This window comes from Dermochelys coriacea, chromosome 23 (genome assembly GCF_009764565.3).
Source record: "Dermochelys coriacea isolate rDerCor1 chromosome 23, rDerCor1.pri.v4, whole genome shotgun sequence".
Classification (NCBI taxonomy): domain Eukaryota; kingdom Metazoa; phylum Chordata; order Testudines; family Dermochelyidae; genus Dermochelys; species Dermochelys coriacea.
The window spans coordinates 274,546-298,231 of NC_050090.1; the positions used below are offsets into that span (position 1 = coordinate 274,546).

At 42.8% G+C, this 23,686-nt stretch overlaps 1 long non-coding RNA gene across 1 annotated transcript; it reads right to left on the reverse strand.

The window, feature by feature from the left end:
* Positions 1-1,598: 1,598 nt before the first annotated feature.
* On the reverse strand, positions 1,599-21,915 carry LOC119847519. The gene is made up of 3 exons (XR_005290105.2): positions 21,604-21,915; positions 6,773-6,924; positions 1,599-2,045 (listed from the first exon to the last, which is right to left on the reverse strand). It is a non-coding gene; the product is annotated as an uncharacterized LOC119847519 (long non-coding RNA).
* Positions 21,916-23,686: the final 1,771 nt, after the last annotated feature.

A 23,686-nucleotide genomic window follows, 5' to 3' on the forward strand; every position in this document is an offset into this window, starting at 1 on the left:
TTTCTTCCGTAAAGACCTACCTACCCCGTAATTGGCACCCAGAGTTCTTTGGACAGGCCCTTGGGCCAGGTCACTTTCTGCAACAGTAAAACACATAGGAGGAAGATCTGGGGAGGAAGGGGTCTGTATGTCTGTAAGGATCTCCTTCCTATGAGAGTCTCCCCAAATCCTCATGTTGCCTTGCATGGGGGTGTCCTCCCCTGGTGGCGAAGTCACAAGATTCAACCCCAAAACCTGGTGCATTTGCACTGCTGTCCCTGCTCTGCTGGCTGATTGTGGGGCTGGTTATGAGAGTATCCTATAAAAAGGAGATGTCTATATCTATTTGATTAGTTGGTTAATAGCTAAGGTGCCAATGGACACAAGTTTACACAAATATATCTGGGTTCTGTAGGACCAATAAAATGTCTTATTGTGCACTGCAAGTGGCTTTTGGGTGCAGCTCTTAACAGGGCTCCCCCCAGTAGCCTGGTCCTGTTAGCTATCTTTGCCTTTATTTGTCGTAGGGAAGGGGTGAGGAATATGTGGAGAAGATCACATTGTCCCAGGCTGTATTATTTTTCCTGGGGAATAGCTATGGGGCTGGACAGGGGATAGGCTAGAGCCAGGAGAGCTTGTACCTGTCTCTACTACTCTCTCCTGCCATGGAGCCAGGGTATAATTAACACTCTTTTTATGGATTTTTGTACTTAAATACATTTTTCTTTTTAAAAATTTATTTAAATTTAAATTTTGAAATTGAAAACCCATGTTAAGGCCTAAACTTCATATAATCTGTTAAAATAATGTAAGCAAAATTAAAAAATATTGAACAGTGCTAAACATGTTTGCTGCAAAAGTTTTAAAGAAAGTCAGACCACTGAATTGGTGGAAGTGACTGGTAAGCACCTGGAACCAAAATTTGTTGAAGGGGTAAACCAGACATTGACAGCAATAGCCTCTTCTGCAGATGAAGAGAGAGTAGTTTCTTCTTTTCAGTTTATTCAACTAGTGCAATTCAATGACTAGGTCATTCAAAGTTGAGAAGCTGCTTGGGAGCTGAAAACACAGGAAAGCTTATTTTCCTCCTCCAACCTATGAATAAAACTTGGTTTAAGAGAATGAGATCTACTAGTTCCAAAATCTTGAAGGACATGGTGACCAGAAACAACCAGTTTAATTCACTAAATGCAGATAATACTTCCTTTTGTTTAATAAATCAGTTTTAAATGCAAAACATGATACTTTTTCCTATGTATTCAGCACCTTAAGTTGGTTGTATTTAACTAATGAAAACAATTTTAAAATGCTGTTTTTGCATTTGTAATTGAATTCCTTCAATTTCCATCCAAATACAGTTTGACACAAATTACAAGTGAAAAATTAATCATATCTAGTAAATAAGAAATGAGTAATTCACCATTTTCTAATGTAATAAAACAAAAAAATTAACTCTCAATAACTGTGTGCTAAGCTATATAATTGCTTAAATAAAGATATGTGTATAGATATAGTCTATCGTTAACTAAAAAGTACCAATTACTGTGAATTGACCTTTCTTTAGCAAAATAACAGAAAGTACAAAGGCAAAACAAAATTAAAACTGATTTATTTTTATTAAGGTTTCCAGCTTGGTGATTTAAATCAATCCATATGGAGCACTGCTGGGAGCTTTGGGGTGGGAGATGGTTCAAGCCCCCAATCTGTGCTGGTAGCATGGTGATGGCTTGTGCACAGTCCCTTTCATGCAAGACATCTCAGTTACAGGGTTAGCTGCATCTCTGTCCCCTTTCTGGTTTCTCTGAGTACACCCCCTCAAGTGTCAGGCCTCATGCCTTCAGGTCTCCTGGGGCGGCACTCCACAGTTCTCCCACTCTTAGACCAACCCTTGTGTGACAGTACACTGTGTACCAATCCTGTTTACCCAGCAGGCCCCACTGGGTTCTGGCACTTAGAATCTCTAAGAAAACTTGAAGCTACCACATGCACAAGTTGGAGATGGTAGAAAAGATGAGAGTTGGAGTCCTGCAGATGAAATGTCAGGTCTTGGCACCATGATTCAGCATCTAAAGCAAAGGAAGCACATTTTGTAAAACAAACTATACCTTCATTACTAGCAGCTCTGCTGCAAAAAGCAGAGGTGAGGAGAGAGAAAATGCCTCAGTTAGTTTGTAACTTGGAGTCTAGAAGCCTATAGGAAGTGCCTGGGATTCCACATCAAAGACAATCCACTGGGCTTCAGATTCATGTTGAGCTCATTCCATTTTTATATCATTATATCAGTGATGAGTTGAATGGAACTGGTGTGGTAATGAATCACAACACTTACAAATAACATTCATATGAGAATTAGACTAATTATTCTGTTTAAAGTCAGCCATGCTCTAGGCAGGCACTGTGAAGTTTCCCTTGCACTGCCCTGCTGATGGTATTCAGTCACAACCACTGCCCCTGCTGCTATTCCAGTCCTGCCCCTCTTCCCCCCACCACCCCACCTGGGCATTGGCAGAGCTCAATCCTGACCCACAGCTTCCCTGCTATCCCAGCCCTAGGCTTCCCCTGACCCTGCTGCTCTATCATTGTCCCTCACTCCCTACCCACAGAGAACTTGCTCTCCCAGTTCTGAGCCTTTTTAGAACAGAAATGGTCAAGGTTTTCTGATTGTGGATAAATGCACATTTGTGACTAGGATGAAAGCAAACTTCACATAGGTAAAAGCAAAATCCTCCAGTAAAGAACAGAGAGATTGGAGGGGCACTGTATTTCTTTATGTTCTCTTTGTGCATCTGCTCCTTGAAACAGCTTCCTGAGATAAATGCATCAAGTTCCTTCCGAGGGTCCAAATTACCAACACTTCTGAAAAATCAGATTCTGCCAGGCTGGTTTAAAAGTTTGTCCTTAGAGTATGTCATGAGACACAAGCACAGATAGCTCAGTGTGTCAGCCTTTTTGCATCCTTCTCCTCAAATTAGTGTCAAAGAAACTCTTTCAATTGACTAAGGAAGTCTTATCTTTGTAAAAAGTGAGAGCAGCGGTGTGTGGGAATAGCAGGGATGTGTGTGCACATGCGTATCTGTAGTCTCATGTGCATCTGTAGTTCATCTTTCCCTGATGTTAGCCTGACACTTTCTGTTCACATTTCTGGGAGTCTGTAGCATTCTTAGGTGACTCCACTTGTCAGCAATTTGTTTTCTGCATCAATGGGATATAGAGGCATGTCTTATCCTGGTCCATGGTTACTCCAGTTAGATAGTTTAGGGTGTTCCCTAGTTTGCAAACCACTGTACAAAAATATGTAACTGGGACGAAGCACTGCCAAACACAAATGGTACTTGGGGCGGGGGGGGGGGTCTTGGGCTTTGCTTGAATGATAACTACAGGCAGCTGGCTTGCAGCCCCCAGCAGATGGCACTGCATTGTAGTCACTGACCAGAAACAGATTTTTCGCTTTGCTAATCTTTGCATTTGGCTACGTGTGTAATGTGGCATTTCTTAAAATTTAATGAAATAAAAAGGCCTCATTAATGATGCAGGAGAGACATGATCTGCACAAAGGGAAATAGTCTAAGAGACCCATAAAGGTCTGGAGCTTGGGATATTTTGTCTCTGTTGGTGGGTGTATGGATTTAGCTTTCTCTGGCTAGTTTGGTTCAGTCCTGCTTTCTGGGTCTCCTCCCCCAGAGACCCCTGTCAAAACTGAGGGCTTCTCTCCTGACAGCTTTCTATTTGGAGTTGTTTATCAAGGCACCCCAAGCCACAACAGAGCCAGCACTGGAAGCCAAAGATTCTCACACCTTTCAGGCTTTCTCACTCTGCATTCCCTCCAGCTTGGGCAGAGAAGGAAACAGGCTCTGCTAAAGTAGAATGCACCTCTGAACTGCACAGTATTCCAGAGGCAAATGTTAACCCTTTCCTATGCTCCATGCACTAGATGATATAACTGGTCCTTAGTTTGGTTCACAGCCCACCCGATAGATGCCAAGTGTTCCGGTAGAGAGTCTGGAAAGATGAATCTTGATGTCTAGCCCAAACCAGGACTTGGGGCCAGGCTGCCATGCAGCCCTCACATGCTTTCTAGTTCAGCCTGTGGCCACAACCCTTCCACATGGACTATGGAGGGCACTATGCATAGACCTCAATCTATGGCATTTCCCTGGCATAGCAGGTGTGTTGGGGGCAGGGGGAAGATTGCACTTTGCTCAGCTGTGACAGCCCCTTAGGGGGAAGTTAGCAGTCAGCCAAGGTTATAACAATCCTGAGACTGCTCTGACCTGCACTGAGGACTGATTTTTTTTCCCCAGCCTGCCCTGGGGACAAAGGTAATGTAAAAGGGCAATATAAAGCCACTGTTTCCTCTTTCTCTTAATTCTTGCGTCCAGCTCTGCTTGGCCAGACCCAAGGATTGGAGCCTGAGAGCCTAAATCAAGTGAGGGGCCAGGAGAGTAAAAGTTTAAGAAATAGGGAAAGAGACTCAGGTAAGGTCACTGGCCACAAAATTATTCAGGTAGCTCCTACCTGGGCTGGTGGTGGTCCCCACAATGCCAGTGGGAAGGTGCTTGGCATGTAAATAAGCTCCTTAACTCCCAGTATGTAAGGGGGTACCTTGGTTCCCTGAGAGACTAACATTTATTTGAGCGTAGCAGCCGTGTTAGTCTGTATTCGCAAAAAGAAAAGGAGTACTTGTGGCACCTTAGAGACTAACAAATTTATTAGAGCATAAGCTTTCGTGAGCTACAGCTCACTTCATCGGATGCATTCACCAAATGCATCCGATGAAGTGAGCTGTAGCTCACGAAAGCTTATGCTCTAATAAATTTGTTAGTCTCTAAGGTGCCACAAGTACCCCTTTTCTTTTTATTTGAGCATAAGCTTTCGTGAGCTACAGCTCACTTCATCGGATGCATTTGGAAAAAACGTTTTTTTCACCAAATGCATCCGATGAAGTGAGCTATAGCTCATGAAAGCTTATGCTCAAATAAATTTGTTAGTCTCTAAGGTGCCACAAGTACTCCTTTTCTTTTTGCGAATACAGACTAACACGGCTGCTACTCTGAAACTTGGTTCCCTGCTTCACTATGCCCATTAGTTCTTTTTCTCCATGTGCACTGAAGGTAGGACAATTGATCCCTGTAATTATATTTGAAGACTTATCAGTTCCCCCCTCAGTTGTCTTTTCTCAAAATTAAACATTCTCAGGGTTTTTTTTAACCTTTTCTCATAGGTCAGATTTTTAAAACCTTTTATCACCTTTGTTTCTCTCCTCTGAACTCTCTCCAATTTGTCCACATCTTTAACACATGGCCCCCAAAACTGGGCATAGTATTCCAGCTGGGCCTCACAGAGGAGAGAGGAGCAGTTACTTCCCGTGTTTTACGGCCCAGAATATTAGCTTTTTTTCCACAACTGGATCACACTGTTGGCTCATCTTCTGTTTGTGATCCACTGCAACCCCTGATCATTTTCTGCAGTACTAATGTCTAGATAGTTATTCCCAATTTTCTAGTTGTGCATTTTAATTTTTCTTAAATGTCACACTTTGCACTTGTCTCTATTGAATCGCCAACTTGTCAAGGTCACTTTGGATAATAATCCTATCCTCCAAAATGCTTACAGCCTCTCTGAACTTGGTGTCATCCACAGATTTCATAATCATATTCTCCACTCCATTATCCAAGTCATGAATTAAAGTGTTGACTAGTACCAGACCCAGAACAGACCTCTGTGGTAACCCATTAGCTGAATCCTCCCAATTTGATTACCAACCATTGATAACTCCCGTCTGAGTTGGGTGCACAACTGGTTCAAAAAACAACTGTATAATAATTTCATCAGGACCACATTTCCCTAGTTTGTTTATGAGAATGTCATGTGGGACTGTATCAAGAGCTTTATTAAAATCAAGATAAGTAATTTCTACAACTTCTCCCTCATCCTTGGCTAGTAATCCTAACAGAGAAGGAAATTAAGTTGATTTGACATGGATAGTTCTTGACAAACCATATTGGCTCTCCTTATGACTCTAGGATCCTCTAGGTGCTTGCAAATTGTTTAATAATTTGTTCGAGTATGTGTCCAGCGATTGAAGTTAGGCTGACTGGTCTATAATTCCCGAGTCCTCTTTGTTCCACTTTTTAAAGATAGATACTATGTTTGCCCTTCAGTCCTCAGGGATCACCCATACTCCAGGAGTTCTCAAAGATAATTTCAGCTAGTACCTTAAGTACCCTAGGGTGAATTTTGTCAGCCCCTGCTGACTTGACTACATCTAATTTATCTAAATATTCTTTAGCCTGTTGTTTCCCTGTTCTGTCTTGTGTTCTTTCCCCCTTTGTTGTTACTATTAATTGTGGTAAGTAGCTGATCACAGTTAATTTTTTTTAAATATGACTGCAGCAAAATAAGCATTAAACACATTCTCTATAATATAATTATATATTTAAGAAGCCATGTAACCAGATGTTTCTAAATATTTCATGAAGGTCACTGAAAACATGAGATTTGCTGAGAACAACCGTGGTATCTTGGCTTCCTTTAGTACTTTATGTAGCAAACACTCCTCTGCTTTGCGTTCTGAGCCATGGCAGATTTCAGCCATGGTCCTTACGCTTTTCATGAGAGGATTTCATCTCAGAAGGAGGATCTTCTCAGGGCCATGTAGTTAGAATTGCAATGGAAGGGAGGGAACCTCTAATATGATTTCTGAAGAGTATTGGAAGATTTTATTCTGTATTATTGATGCGGTGGGCCCCAGCTTCTGCTTTTACCAGCCTGAAAAGTGCTTCGAAGAACTTACCAGAGAACACTTTGGCAGTCGATTACAGCTTGTCTGCAATACGCTGTGTAACTTCGGAGATGAAAGCAAATGTTCTTGCCAAGCTACTCCAATCCAGGGCCTCATCAGCACAAATATCCTTCTTTATAATAAGCCTCTAGGTGGGGAAAAAGCTGTAGGAGGAAAACTGAAATGGTGTGTGGATACTTTTGTTCAATATAAAAATGTCAAATGGTCACTCAGGTGTTGGAGTGAGGTAGTACTGGCCAAATACACTTATACATCACATCGCACACCTATCCTGCACTTCTTTGCTGACCCCATCAAACTGGGCAGAGTTGATGCTTCTATTTTTAAAAAATAAAATTTTTCAATAGAGTGCCTCCCTGTTTGGGTCCCCACCTCTGAAAAACCAGCTTTAGATGTCAAGTGGACCACCAAAATTTGTGTCCATTTAAATTTGACCCTCTTTTTTTAGCCCTTCCAGACTGAGAAGAGAACCTTCAGAACTGGAATCAAAGCAATTGTTTTCCTGCGCCTGAGTGCCACAGTTCAATACCTTTAAAAATCTGGGCCTTAGACACTTGTAAAACAATTCTAGGTATTCTGTTGGTGGTTATTTTAGCCCAAACATCCAGCTGCTCTGGGCCTGTTGTGATCAAAGTTGGGCTCTATGGAAGCAACCCGAGTGGAGCACTATACTTTTTTTTCCAATCTCAAACCAAGCCCTGAGTCCCATAATAAAATTAAGGATTTAGAAAGCCTGCAGCAGGTCTGTCTGGGTAAGCTTGAAATACTATAAATCTGAAAGGCATATATTTCCACATACTGCAGGCTGGGAGGGTACAATCTGCCATCCCCTCCATCAATGGCGATTTAAACGATATAATGAAAAAGAAAACAGAACAGGAGTCCAATGTACCACACCTTCCTCTTGGGAGCCTTATAGGAAGGCAAGAGCGGAAGAGACGCAAAGAAATCGGAGTGTAGTGTGTGACGGGAGTAATTTTTTTTTAAGCTTTTAAATGTTTTTGAGGGGGTACGAACAGGGGTTTTGCGGCTCTCCATTCTAAAATATTCCAGCTAACCCTACGCCTCTGCCTGACAGAAAGAGGGTTAGGAACTCATTCTCTTAATCCTGAGGTGCTTGTGAGCTCAGATTATATGTGTGAATAGCATGAAAAGTGACCCTCTGTTTAAAAAACCAAAATCATCCTAATGTTCCTCACTCCATTCAGGATGGACCAGGGATAATGACTACGCAAAGTGTTCTCACTGTAATGCTGTGAACAAACTTCTACAGAGACAGAAAAGCACATCAGAGTTTGCAAAATGAAAGGGAATATTCCAGTGACCAGATTACATACAATAAAGACAGTCCACTTCCCTCAAAGTTCCTGAGTAGGTGCAAGTTGGCTTCCATTTCTCAGATGACTAGCTGGTCGCATCTGACCTTCAGCAACACAATTCAGAAGTAGCACAATAGAAATATACCCACGCCTCTAATCCTCAGTAGTAAACATACAGCACAGTACCTAACAGGCTGCTTTAAACTATACTCGGTGTCTAGAAAATAAAGCTAAGGGAATTGCATGGCCATTTTAATTCATTCATTCATTCAAGGATAACCTCCTGTACTGAAACCTTACAAGGGGAACTTTGCCTGCATGGCTGAGATAATAAAAATGATCATTGGCTCTGCACTGCACATATTGTATGTCATCTGGCTAGTTTAGACTCAGACTTGGTAGCCAGGATCTAAATAATAGGTTTAACTGGTCTCTTCAGCTATTGCTATGCATGCAGCTTGCTGGCACTACCAATAATTTTGGTAATTTGTAACCCTTCCTAATGATCTTTACAAAGAGAAGATGGAACAACTCCTTGTATAATTTTTCCTTGTTGTCAACATGCACCCTGCAACCATCCCTTTGTGCTAACGAAGGACTTAAAAAAATGGCTTGGAAATGATACATTGACATCTCTCCGGAGAGGGATTTAGTATCTGTCTTTCAAGCTGTCTTCTTAAATAGCCATCATCACCTTTGTATCTGAGACGTTCTCAGTGTCTCTGTTTAGACTCATCCTGTCAACGTCACTCTATGCCCACCTATGTTTTGCTGTATTAAGAACTTGGGGCTTTTTCTCTGACACTCACCCAGAGGCTAACTTTGTATGTTTTCTACCCTTGAACCTAACCCTCCCCATCATCTCTGGCTAATCCTTGCTGAACTGATCCCTGGGCTCTTTATCATGTTTCAGCATTATCAGGATGAAGAAGATTTAGCAGCCTTGCCAGGTGTTCTCAACTGCTCACCTCCTTCACTCCAACGCCTGCTGTATTGGTAACTTCTAAGCCTCCTTGCTGCCTCCTTTTCCACTTAGTGTCACATCTCAGCCATGTCCTAAGATACTCTGGACTTGCTGACACTGGTCCTTCAATGCCATGTTGGTTAAACTTGTTTTGCTTGTGACACGTGCTAGTAATGTGACTTCTCTGCTGTCCTTCACGTTTCTCTTCTGCTGCTGGAGCTGGAGTAATCATGCTTACAGCTGATCATGGTTCTAACTCTCCTGAGCTACTCACTAAATTTCTGTGCCTTCACTTTTACAGCCTCATTCTCCATTTCACAGAATAGACTGACTTTACACTTGTCCTTTAAGAACATAAGAATGGCTATTCTGGGTCAGACCAAAGGTCCATCTAGCCCAGTGTCCTGTCTTCCGACAGTGGCCAATGCCAGGTGCCCCAGATGGAATAAACAGGACAAATAAGCATCAAGTGATCCATCCCGTCGCCAAATTTTCGACTTCTGGCAAAGAGAGGCTAGGGACATCTTCCCTGCCCATCCTCGCTAATAGCCATCGATGGGCCTATCCTCCATGAATTTATCTAGTTCTTTTTTGAACACTGTTTTAGTCTTGGCCTCCTCTGGCAAGGAGTTCCACAGGCTGACTGTGTGTTGTGTGAAAAAATACTTCCTTTTGTTTGTTTTAAACCCGCTGCCTATTAATTTCATTTGGTGAGCCCTAGTTCTTATGTTATGAGGAAGAGTAAATAACACTTCCTTATTTACTTTCTCCACATCGGTCATGATTTTATTGACCTCTGTCATCCCCCCTTAGTTGTCTCTTTTCCAAGATGAAAAGTCCCAGTCTTATTATTCTCTCCTCTTGTGGCAGCGGTTATACTCCTTCCTCTTTCTCAGCCTAGCAGACAGGGCCCTTCCTATCTCAGTCTTTGCTACACTTCTCATCACAGTCTCCCTAAGCCAATGACCCTTCTCCGCTGTGGCCCCACTCCAGAGAATGTGTGTTGCTCTGGAGAGGGTTATGCTAGGCCTTCTGTTATGGGTTTCAGTGAGCTGTGGCCCCTGTCCGACCTCTGATGGGATGCTGGATGTCCTTCACAAAGAAGGAGGTTGTAGCCCTGGAAGAGGTATTGCTACCCAAATCCTTATTAAAGGATGCATGAGATCTGCATTCAAAACCAGTGCTAAATGGCACTGCTGTGGTGTCTCCTCCACGGATCCCAGACTGCTTTGCAGGCAATTAGCTAATGAACCATCACAGCTCCCATGCTGAGGCAAGTTGGTATTATCCCCAATATTTTCCAAATGGGGAAAACTGAGGCTCAGATATTGGAAATGACTTGCTAAAGGTCACACATGAACTCAGCAGCAGACCCGGAATAGAAACCTGACACCAAGCCTCTCTTGTTCCAACAGCTAGACTCAGCTGCCTCTGAGAGCTGGGACTAGAATCCAGGAGACCAAATTCTCTGTCCTCTTAGTTAGCAAATGCCATTTCTAGTGGATATGTTCTGCATGTAAACTACATATGTGAATTATGCTATGGATAGGGCAAATCATGCAGGATGAAATCTGAAACGTATTCATTGCAACCTTTGCTACTGCTTTGCTGCAGTGAAAGATGTTGTATTTACACCTGTGGCACTGGAATTATAACCAAGCTTTAAAATAGTTGCCATTGAATGTGTCTTGCACTAACCCCTTTATTCTTTATTTTCAATTTCATGAATCTTTTTTTTCCTCTTCAATGATTCAGTTCCCTTGAAAATTAGCTTAATGATGTAGAACTGTCTATACATTTAACTGTGTTACTTCCATTTTTGAGTTCACACCAATAATTCTCAGAGGGTCCCCAGGAGTCACTGAAGCAGGATCTGCCATTCCTGAAATCACATTAGCTGTTCCAGTCACCCTAGGGTATTTTCTTTCACAGTGTTCCCCTGTTTGACTTGTCAGAATCATTTTGGAGACTTTCCCCACAACTGAAGCTAAACTAACTGTCTCCCTGAGCATAAACACTAAACAGTGACATAGTATTGGCCAACATTCAGTCTTTAGAGATTTCCTTTAGATGAAACAAGCCAAAGATAAATTAGGCCATACTAGTTGAAGTGTTGAAAATACATAGAGATAGATAGATGTAGATAATGTTCCTTGCATTATGGAACGTATAAGGTTCACCATCCCTGCCTTGCAAAGTTCAGACATAAATTAATTTTTAAAAAGCAGCATAGGATTAGTTGCTGGCTTATAACAGCAACGTGACCATGTCATTATTCAAGACTTGTCTACATGCTGAGTTGCTGCGGCTGCATGCTCCAGTTTAACTAAAGGCATGATTATTAAACAAATTTAGTTAAGCTGATAGAGACCCCTGTATGAACACACTTATTTCAGTGTCAGAGTGGCTTCGTCCTTTTTAGGTTAACGCCATTGGGAACCGATGTGCACTAAACTGAAGCAACAGCATCTTCACAGGGGTTTGCACACTATGCTTCTCAACTCCTTTTCCCATTTACACAGAGTAAGGTGCCTGGGATCCTTTGCCACTCTTCTGGACCATGGCACGGGTTTGTAGACCTTGTAGTTCCAGTCTTTTTTTCTATTCAAACTTCTCTTAGCAGAGTCTTTGCCTTGTATCCTTGAACTTCCATGTCCTTTCTTGCTATCCTCTTGGTCCCATATTTCCTTTGCTGGTAGTCATTCTCCCATTCTTATCACATATACAGCCCACTCAAATGTGTGCTCTCCAACCTATCTATCACTGAGAATTCCAAGTATGTTTTCCCCCTAATTTCTTCCATGCGCATTCTGTCTACTTTCCACTTGCCAGCCATTCTCCTCAGTGTATTATTTTCTATTACTGGTATCTTCTTTTCTTCTATCTCTGTAAGACCCAGCATTTCCAGGAAGGGACAAACACATACACTTTCTTTTCAAAAAGAAAAGGAGTACTTGTGGCAACTTAGAGACTAACAAATTTATTAGAGCATAAGCTTTCGTGAGCTAAGCTGTAGCTCACAAAAGCTTATGCTCTAATAAATTTGTTAGTTTCTAAGGTGCCACAAGTACTCCTTTTCTTTTTGTGAATACAGACTAACACGGCTGCTACTCTAAAATTTTCTTTTCAGTTTGTTACTTAATTGCAGGTCTCACAGTACTCCTGCCACCTTTTTCACTGTTGCCCAGGCAGAGTGGGCTCATCTTTTCAATTCTCTGGATCTCTCACCAGTGGCACTACATGTACTTCCCAAATGCTCAAATTCTTTCTCCTGCTTCAGCTTCCGTCTGGAAACTTCAGATCAAGAGCTCTCCTTCCACCTTCCCTACTTGCATAACTTGAGGGAACTGGTTCGAGCTGAACTGAAACTAGAGCGTCCACAGGGGACTTTGCACTTGTTTAAACCAGGTTTAAGTTAAACCAATACAATCTCTGTGTCTAGACAAAGGCCTTGGAAGGAAAGCAGGTTGATAAGGGTGATGGTGGGAGTTGTGGTCAGGCAGTGGAGGGGAGGTAGTCATGGGATCAACAGTCAATGTCATACGATGTTGTCAAGGTTGAGTGATGCTACTGAAAATCTTTTCAGTTTTTCTGTGTGTTTTTACCATCTCCTGAATTTCAGTAGAGGCATCTGCACAGCCTTGAGTTAAATTCTTTGCTAGGTAAACACAAGTAGCTCTTGGGAAGCGAAAGCTCAGCTCTGGAAATTAGCCCATAGTCTCCTGCATAGCAGCAAAGAGCTCTGTTACTAGGTCCCTGAGTCAGCAGAGACTCTTTCTGAAGTCCCAATACCTGTCTCAGGAATTCAGGATTTTCTCTGTGGTTTTGTTTTCTTAGCTCTGTGACCTACAGACAACCCCCACCTCTTTGGAGTTTGCTGCTCATTTTTCATCTTTATTACTTTTCTCTCTTTTTAGTCTCTGATTTGTCATAAATCTCTGGATTCTCCCATATTCAGATTTTATATGCTTTCCATTCCTCTGGTTTAAACATGATGTTTTCTGTTGCCTTCTGACACTTTGCAATATAAGATCATTGCAAAAAAGCCCAGATATTAGTTTTGGTGTTTTAAAAAAATAAATCAAACATCAAAACATTACCAATCAATGTCACTCTCTGCTGATCAGAGACAGTGTTTGGGGAGCAATGGGGCTGCATTGCAGACTGCAATGTGTGTTCACCTAAGAAGGAGCTCCACCTCCCTGAAGTACCATTTGGACCACATTGTGCAAAGTTTGACATGGTAACTAAGAATGTATTTTTATTAAAGGCAGAAATAGGTACATAAAACCCACTGATCTCATTTGCTGCCACTCCACTTCTTCAATAACTTAGGCCCACTTCTTCCTGTCAATATTTTGTATTGCTAATGGTGATTTTCTGTATCCTACCACTGGGCTGTAATAACTTTTCTTCTCTTCTGCCATCAAGTGCTACATCACCTCTTTATGGAGCACAGAGGTAGCTACTCCTGGAGAGGAAATGGAACTTCATGCAGGGACTGCTCCCAAAATGAGTTTTCAAAGAGCTGCTTGCATATAATCTGTAGCCACCAATTCACGAGTGATGGTGGGTACCACTTGTAGGGATGCACTCAGTAGTAGAAGTCCTGTGTGTTTAGGTATCCATTGCCACAGCGTCGGAGCACCTCACAAACATTAGTTTATCATCACAACACCTCAGTAAGGCAGGAGTGTTTTGCTAGCTCTGTGTCTTATGGCAGAGCTGGGAATTGAGCCCAGATCGCCTGAGTCCCAGTCCAGTGCCTATGTCATCTCCTCTACACTATTGTAAAAAGAAAAGGAGTACTTGTGGCACCTTAGAGACTAACCAATTTATTTGAGCATAAGCTTTCGTGAGCTACAGCTCACTTCGTCGGATGCGTTCAGTGGAAAATACAGTGGGGAGATTTTAAGCTCCAAGATAACTGCATTTACTCCAACCCCTCAGATAGAGACAAACACCTACAAGATCTCTATCATGCATTCTTATAACTACAATACCCACCTGCTGAAGTGAAGAAACAGATTGATAAAGCCAGAAGAGTACCCAGAAGTCACCTATTCCAGGACAGGCCCAACAAAGAAAATAACAGAACGCCACTAGCCATCACCTTCAGCCCCCAACTGAAACCTCTCCAAGGCATCATCAAGGATCTACCACCTATCCTGAAGGACGACCCATCACTCTCACAGATCTTGGGAGACAGGCCAGTCCTTGCTTACAGACAGCCCCCTAACCTGAAGCAAATACTCACCAGCAACCACATACCACACAACAGAACCACTAACCCAGGAACCTATCCTTGCAACAAACCCCGTTGCCAACTCTGTCCACATATCTATTCAGGGGATATCATCGTAGGGCCTAATCACGTCAGCCACACTATCAGAGGCTCGTTCACCTGTGCATCTACCAATGTGATGCATGCCATCATGTGCCAGCAATGCCCCTCTGCCATGTACATTGGTCAAATTGGACAGTCTCTACGTAAAAGAATGGACACAAATCAGACGTCAAAAATTATAACATTCAAAAACCCGTCGGAGAACACTTCAATCTCTCCGGTCACTCGATTACAGACCTGATGGTGGCTATCCTTCAACAAAAAAAAAATTTCAAAAACAGACTCCAACGAGAGACTGCTGAATTGGAATTAATTTGCAAACTGGATACAATTAACTTAGGCTTGAATAGAGACTGGGAGTGGATGGGTCATTACACAAAGTAAAACTATATACCCATGTTGTTTCTCCCCCCCACCGCACCCCCCCACTGTTCCTCAGACGTTGTTGTTAACTGCTGGAAATGGCCCACCTTGATTATCACCATAAAAGGTTTTCCTCCTTCTTTTCCCCGCCCCAACCTTCCTGCTGGTAATATCTCATCTTAAGTGATCACTCTTCTTACAGTGTGTATGATAAAACCCATTGTTTCATGTTCTCTGTGTGTGTATATAAATCTCCCCATTGTATTTTCCACTGAATGCATCGGATGAAGTGAGCTGTAGCTCACGAAAGCTTATGCTCAGATAAATTCATTAGTCTCTAAGGTGCCACAAGTATTCCTTTTCTTTTTGCAAATACAGACTAACAGCTGCTACTCTGAAACCTACCCACGAACATGATACAGTTCTGTGGTGACCTAGAATCCTATTTTCGACGTCTCAGACTCAAGGAATATTTCCAACACACCTCTGACCAACATATTAACCCACAGAGACCTTCTTGCCAACACTACAAAAAGAAGGATTCTGGGTGGACTCCTCCTGAAGGTCGAAACAGCAGCCTGGATTTCTACATAGACTGCTTCCGCCGACGTGCACGAGCTGAAATTGTGGAAAAGCAGCATCGCTTACCCCATAACCTCAGCCATGCAGAACACAGTGCCATCCACAGCCTCAGAAACAACTCTGACATCATAATCAAAAAGGCTGACAAAGGAGGTGCTGTCGTCATCATGAATAGGTCAGAGTATGAACAAGAGGCTACTAGGCAGCTCTCCAACACCACTTTCTACAAGCCATTACCCTCTGATCCCACTGAGAGTTACCAAAAGAAACTACAGCATTTGCTCAAGAAACTCCCTGAAAAAGCACAAGAACAAATCCGCACAGACACACCTCTAGAGCCCCGACCTGGGGTATTCTATCTGCTACCCAAGATCCATAAACCTGGAAATCCTGGATGCCCCATCATCTCAGGCATTGGCACCCTGACAGCAGGATTGTCTGGCTATGTAGACTCCCTCCTCAGGCCCTTCGTTACCAGCACTCCCAGCTATCTTCGAGACACCACTGACTTCCTGAGGAAACTACAGTCCATTGGTGATCTTCCTAAAAACACCATCCTAGCCACTATGGATGTAGAAGCCCTCTACACCAACATTTCCACACAAAGATGGACTACAAGCTGTCAGGAACAGTATCCCCGATACTGTCACGGCTAACCTGGTGGCTGAACTTTGTGACTTTGTCCTCACCCATAACTATTTCACATTTGGTGACAATGTATACCTTCAAATCAGCGGCACTGCGATGGGTACCCGCATGGCCCCACAGTATGCCAACATTTTTATGGCTGACTTAGAACAACGTTTCCTCAGCTCTCATCCCCTAATGCCCCTACTCTACTTGCGCTACATTGATGACATCATCATCTGGACCCATGGAAAAGAAGCTCTTGAGGAATTCCACCATGATTTCAACAATTTCCATCCCACCATCAACCTCAGCCTGGACCAGTCCACACAAGAGATCCACTTCCTGGACACTACGGTGCTAATAAGCGATGGTCACATAACCATAACCAACCATAACCACATGGTCACTATATCGGAAACCTACTGACCGCTATTCCTACCTACATGCCTCTAGCTTTCATCCAGATCATACCACTCGATCCATTGTCTACAGCCAAGCTCTACGATATAACCGCATTTGCTCCAACCCCTCAGACAGACAAACACCTACAAGATCTCTATCATGCATTCCTACAACTACAATACCCACCTGCTGAAGTGAAGAAACAGATTGACAGAGCCAGAAGAGTACCCAGAAGTCACCTACTACAGGACAGGCCCAACAAAGAAAATAACAGAACGCCACTAGCCATCACCTTCAGCCCCCAACTAAAACCTCTCCAACGCATCATCAAGGATCTACAACCTATCCTGAAGGACGACCCATCACTCTCACAGATCTTGGGAGACAGGCCAGTCCTTGCTTACAGACAGCCCCCCAATCTGAAGCAAATACTCACCAGCAACCACACACCACACAACAGAACCACTAACCCAGGAACCTATCCTTGCAACAAAGCCCGTTGCCAACTCTGTCCACATATCTATTCAGGGGATACCATCATAGGGCCTAATCACATCAGTCACACTATCAGAGGCTCGTTCACCTGCGCATCTACCAATGTGATGCATGCCATCATGTGCCAGCAATGCCCCTCTGCCATGTACATTGGCCAAACTGGACAGTCTCTACGTAAAAGAATGAATGGATACAAATCAGACGTCAAGAATTATAACATTCAAAAACCAGTTGGAGAACACTTCAATCTCTCTGGTCACTCGATTACAGACCTAAGAGTGGCTATCCTTCAACAAAAAAGCTTCAAAAACAGACTCCAACAAGAGACTGCTGAATTGGAATTAATTTGCAAACTGGATACAATTAACTTAGGCTTGAATAGAGACTGGGAATGGATGAGTCATTACACAAAGTAAAACTATTTCCCCATGGTATTTCTCCCCCCCACCCCACCCCCCACTGTTCCTCTGATATTCTTGTTAACTGCTGGAATTAGCCTACCTTGCTTGTCACCATGAAAGGTTTTCCTCCTTTCCCCCCCTGCTGCTGGTGATGGCTTATCTTAAGTGATCACTCTCCTTACAGTGTGTATGATAAACCCATTGTTTCATGTTCTCTGTGTGTGTGTATATAAATCTCTCCTCTGTTTTTTCCACCAAATGCATCCGATGAAGTGAGCTGTAGCTCATGAAAGCTTATGCTCTAATAAATTTGTTAGTCTCTAAGGTGCCACAAGTACTCCTTTTCTTTTTGCGAATACAGACTAACACGGCTGCTACTCTGAAACCTACCCTATTGTGTGTCAGTCTGAGGAATGTCACTAGCAGCATTTCCATAGTGAATGCAATACAAGGTGACATATCCTGATTTGTGGGGTGGTGGAGTGCTGAGTACCCTTTGTAGAGTCAATGTGTCACAAAATATTTAAAGTTTGAGGGAAAAAAAAACTGTAACAACTCTTAATCATACCTCTTTTTCAAGGGGATCAAAGTGTCCTTCTTAGACCTTTCTAATTAATTGACCTCTGTGAGACAGCTAAGTATCATACACGGCGTTGGGAGATAAAATGCGGTACTAGAGACGTTAAGTGACTTGATCAACCATACCAAGTTACTAACAGAGATAGGAATACAATCCAGGTCTCCTGACCCCACTTTCTACCCTCCCTTCTTGGCACTAAATGACATGCTTATTATGGCTCTTGGAACAGAATCTAGGAAACCTGATTCCTAGCCTATGCTGTACCCACTAGCATGTATTCCCTCCCAGAGCGAGGAACAGTACCCAACAATCCCAGCCCTACTTTAGACATTAGACCATAGGCCCCAGTGTCCTTTGCGTTCTCTTTGTAAATTACAAGAAGGCTGTGAGACATGATCTGCATAGTATTTTGTGGATCGGACTATATGATTTGAGACTGTCATATCTCTGGAGCCTTCTGCTTATCTGAATGATGTGCTGACATTTCCAAAACAACCCTCTAACCCCCGCTGTTTAGATATCACAAGAAAGTGGATGGATCCAAGTCCCACTTTGAAATGGAAAAAAAGGATGAGATGTGACAGAGTTCATTTAAACAAAAGTTTGGTTCTTCTTTTTTGTCCATCATCTTTGTCTTTAAAATTGCAGTGAGAATCAATCTGTCTGAGAATTTCACATCCCAGATGATTCCATTTCCTTCTGCTGCATTTGATTTCAGCGTTTGCTCTGCTGTCTGTTGGAAAAACCCACAGAGGATCCCTGTTGCCTTTCTCTAGGAAAGTGCAAAGTTCAGGACAAATCTATAGGCATCCCCCTATAAACAGGCAAACAAACAACAAAAGTCTGGAAGTAAGGAGCCCAGTTTTGGTCTACAGCCCCAGGTTATGCCCTGCACAGAGACTGGAACAGTATTGGAGTATCTCTTGCTTCTGAAAGTTTGTAAACCCAATCCCCTTTTATGGTCTTTCCTGACATGACACTAACAGTTTTAACGTGATGCATATGCTTTATTTGCACTGCCCCGATTTCTGTGTAGGATGGGTTTCTGATAGCCAGAGAATGTGAGGTTTAACACATGTTGAAGCACTCCGACATGCCCCATCTCCCATTCCAGGGCACCCCATGGGAAGTTTAATCTCCCAAATCTTAGTTGGAAATCCAGTATAATTGCTTGGCTTGAATACCTTTGTGAAGTCCATCACAGAGACCCATGGCGGTATTTATATTATTGTCGAACACAATTATAGGCTTGAGAGCTTTCAAGGTAATAATTTTGGGGGGTATGTTGCTGTTGATGGTTTAATTTAACTACTTGGAAGGAAGAGTGGCCAATTAGGGGAAATGTGTGCTGTGAGGTCCAAGGGAGTGCTGAATAAATGCATGTGCTGTTTGGGTCCCGTATGGACCTCCCACTACAGATATATTAGCGCATGTTATCACAGCAATTGCCTCTCTAAATTATTTCAGAGTATCAAGGTTCTCTAAACAGAAGCCTGGAATTATTTTCTGTAACATTTAAAACTATCATCAGTAGAGCTGTGAATTGGAGCTTTACTAGACCAGAGGTCTGGGCTAGAATGCAAACAGTGTAGAGAATAGTAATGACTAGAAGAAGAGCATTTAAATTGTAGCACTTATGTAGAACCCTTCAACCAAGGATTATAAAACATTTTATAAATATGAATGAGTTAAGCCCAATTACAATCCCTTTTAAGCACTTGCGCTAGTGGGGGGGACGCTAATACAAAACTGCAGAATAGCAGTGATAACTATTATCACATTTATTTTACAGGGGCAAACTGAGGCATAGATAAAAGAAGTGACTTATCCAAAGTCACAGAGTGAGTGAAGGAGTCAGCTATAGCACTTGGGAATCCTGTCCTTTACTCACTGGAGAAAACATTCTCTGACTCTTAACTGCAGGCAAGGCACTTAAGGAAAAAATCCAGGCCTAAATCTTCAAAAAATGTTAGTGACTTGGTTTGCCCAACTTGAGTATTCTTAGAGGGACCTGATTCTGAAAATCAGTCCCTTTTTAAGGTGTCTGAAGTTGCACATCCAACATCACTCATTACTAATGAAAATGTAGGCCCTAGCATTTAGCTTTATGGAAAAGACAGCTACTCATCAGATCCCATGAGGCTTCACCATAAGGCTAGAGTATAATAATGACTTTGATTTTAATAAAAAAATAAAAAAGCCAGCTGCCTATCCCAAAGCTGTTAGATTTTACATAATTTAGTACACGATGAATAAAAACAATAAATATCAAACCCTGCATGAAAGAGATGTAGATCACAGAACAACTAACCAGCCATGCAATTAAATATAAAATGGGCGCTCCATCCTTCCGAAGGAATCTGCCCTGTCTCTTGCCCTTTCTCAATACCCAGAAACATGGATGTGTCTTGCAATATTCCCCCAAGATCAATGCATGCAGGTATTTTGGACCAAGGAGTAGAGTGGCTCTTGACAGAAACATCCTCCTAGCTGCCCCCTCTTGTTTAAAGGGAGAGTGAAAAGGCTCCGGTATGTATTATTTATGTTTTGTATTTCTGGGCTACTGTTGTGCTGGATGTTGCACAGGCAGATAGTGAGAGACCATCCCTGCCTTGAAGATCTTATTGTTTAAAAAGACAAGGAGTAAGAGGGGAAACAGGCACAGAGGTGGGAAGTGACTTGCCCAAGGTCACACCGTAGGTCAGTGGTAGAGTGGGGATAGATCCCATGTCTCTTGAGTACCTCCCTTAATTGCAACTGGGGCAATAATACATGTGGAGAGGCACTTTCTCCTGTAAGCAAAGCCCAAACAATTTGGATCGTGGCACTTTGCAGACATTGGGTAACATGGCTGAGGGTGCATGGTGAGGACTAAAGAAAAGAGTAGAATAGAATAGCTGGCCAAAGGAAGGAAAGGTATTGCAAAACTGAAGTGGAATGACTGAAGCCCATTAACAATGGTAACTACACAGCAAAGACAAACAAGCAAAGCTCTGCTGTAGCCAAGCAAGACAAGGGCTGAGAGGGGCTCAGATTGCACTCTATAAAGTATGTGTATATAAATACCTAGCAGAGCTAAGAGCTATTTAAGTTAAGTGTTGGCACAAGAACAAGTGGATATAGACATTTCATGAATAAATTTAGGTTTGAAATTAGAAGTTTTCTAGCCGTTGGAGTAGTGAGATTCAGTCTTCCAATAAGAAAAGGAGTACTTGTGGCACCTTAGAGACTAACAAATTTATTAGAGCATAAGCATAAGCTGTAGCGCACGAAAGCTTATGCTCTAATAAATTTGTTAGTCTCTAAGGTGCCACAAGTACTCCTTTTCTTTTTGCGAATACAGACTAACACGGCTGCTACTCTGAAACCAGTCTTCCAATAGGATCAGTAAGGGCAAACAACCAAACTAGTTTTAAGCTGGAGCTTGACAAATTTACGAATGGGATATGACAGGGTTGCCTGTGATAGCAGGAGACTGGACTCCATGATCCAGAAAGTACATCCAGTTTTATGTTCCAGCTTCCCGTAGGCCATTGTAACGGAGTGCTGACTCACTATTGTGGTGCCTCCTGCTGGTCAGTCCAGGAATTAGCTCCTTCCAGCCTCAGAGCGCCTTCTACTGGCTGGTGTCTCCGACAGTGCCCACTACTCCATTCTCCCCCCTTCAGGGGGAATATCGGCAGTCCTAGTCCACACCTGCCTTCATGGCCACTTGCCACCCCAAAGTCTAGTCCCTTACCTGAGGGACAAGGTGCAGTCCATGGGCCATGCTCCCTCATGGCAAGGTGCAGCGCAAGGGGGGAGGGAGGGACGGACCCAGGCCCTCCCACTGCTCTGGGCCCCAGCCAAGGGACCCTTGAGCAGCAGCCGCTTGCTGCCTTCCTCCACTCTCCATCACTGCCTGCCTTCCCTGGGCCACTTCCTCATAGCCCTAGCACTCACTCAGCCCTTGTTTTAAGGCCTGCAGTCTGGCACGGTCAGCCAGAGCTCTGACTACCCTGCTAAGTATTTCTCTTTCCAGGATGCCATTCCTTCTATCAGGAGCTAGTCCTCCTCCCTTATTGGTCAGGAGGAGACTACCCTCTCCTTTGCTAGGCAGCCTTTATGTAGGGGCCAGCCTGGCCCTGATTGGCTGCCTCTTTCTTTGCCCTGATTGGCTCTCCAGAGGCCTATGCTGACTGCCTGCCGGTCTCCGCAGCCTCTCCGGACTATTCGAGCCCTTTTTCTCCTGGAGTGGGGCAGCGGCCCCACTACAGCCATACTTTGCATTTTTCCATATTATTCTTTATACCAAGTAACTGTGCTTTATAATGTTGCTGGAATAGTAAAATGTCTGACTTTCTTTTTAAACATTATGTTTCTGAACTCAATTTAATGATCTTTCAGTTTCAATAATTTGTCGAGCAATATGTGCAAGCAAAAGTTAAACACACTGTTTGATTTTTATTATAGCCATGTGAACCTAGCTGTTTGTTATCATGCAAGCAAACAGAACCACAAGAACAAGGAACACAGACTTTAGAGGTGAAAAAGACCTACTAGCCAACAAAGAGCTGTTCATTGCTAGACTAGTTCATGATCCAGGCTAGTTTGAAATCTCCCAAATTCTGGCAGATCCCATTAGCTTCCTTGGGAGATGATTCTACTACCCAATAGATCTCCTTATCAGGAGCATTTGTTGGTGCTTAACAGTATTCAGCCTGTATTTCCCTTAATTTAATCTCATTACTCCTATTTATCCCAGTGTTGCTGACTCACGATATTTGGTGGGGTTCTTAAACCCCAGCTCTTGAAGCCAGGTGAGATTATATGAAAATCTCTGCCTTAAATTTAAAACAAAAAACTAAGTTTCTAGCCCTCATCGTTGTGAAGAAACCCTTAAAAATATAAGGTGGGTGTATCCTAGAGGTTCAAAACGCAGAAGGCAAATAAAAGGAGCCCCAAACATACACCTTTTAAAAACAATCATGATTTTAAAGCCAATTTCATGATTTTTTTGTGGTCTAATGATTTTTGAATGCTTACTGTTGGCAATACTGTTAGCCCCCTCCCCCACATACTTCCCCATGTATCATCCAAAATAATTCCTCCCCCTAGTTTTAGGGTTTATTCACCACTGCCCTGCATCTTGTGCAAAGAGGCTGCTTTCACCGTTATGCATGTGACACATGCAATACAGCCACTTTGAAAATGGCAATGACTTATTGATAACACCGTGATATTTGACCCTTCTGGTGTCCCTTCAATTCATCGCTTTTTATTAGCACCACCTATTCTTCATGTCTAAAACTGTTTCTAATTTGAGTGTCTAGCTGTTCAGGCTATTGCACTTGCTTTGTAGATTAATTGTTGGTCTGGTACAATATAACAAAGCTTTTCAGAAAGCCAAAGTGCTGTGCAGCCATTGCTCCTCCTTTATCTACTATGCTCAAACAGCTGTGTCAGGAGCTTTCCTGTGTTAAAGCTCTTAGCTACCCGTTTCCAAGCTATACACATTTCTCCGTTTCACATAATATCATTTTATTTTAACCTGGCTGAGACTTTCCTTGCAGCCAAAGTTGGGCCAGTTTCTTTTCACTTGTTAACTTTCTTTTAAGTGCTGTAGGAAATGGATTTAGACATTGTTCAGTGGTTTGGTCTGTGAGAAGTGGGGTCAGTTAGGATAATAGATTCACTCTTGTAAACAGGTCTTTCCACCTTTAAATACCTTCCCCCTGCAAGGGCCATCAGGACGTAGCCCTAATACAGGAGATGTATCCAAGAAGCAGAGGAGATATTGCTGTTTTGCAAATTCCAGGTACCAGAATCTCTCTCAATTCCTT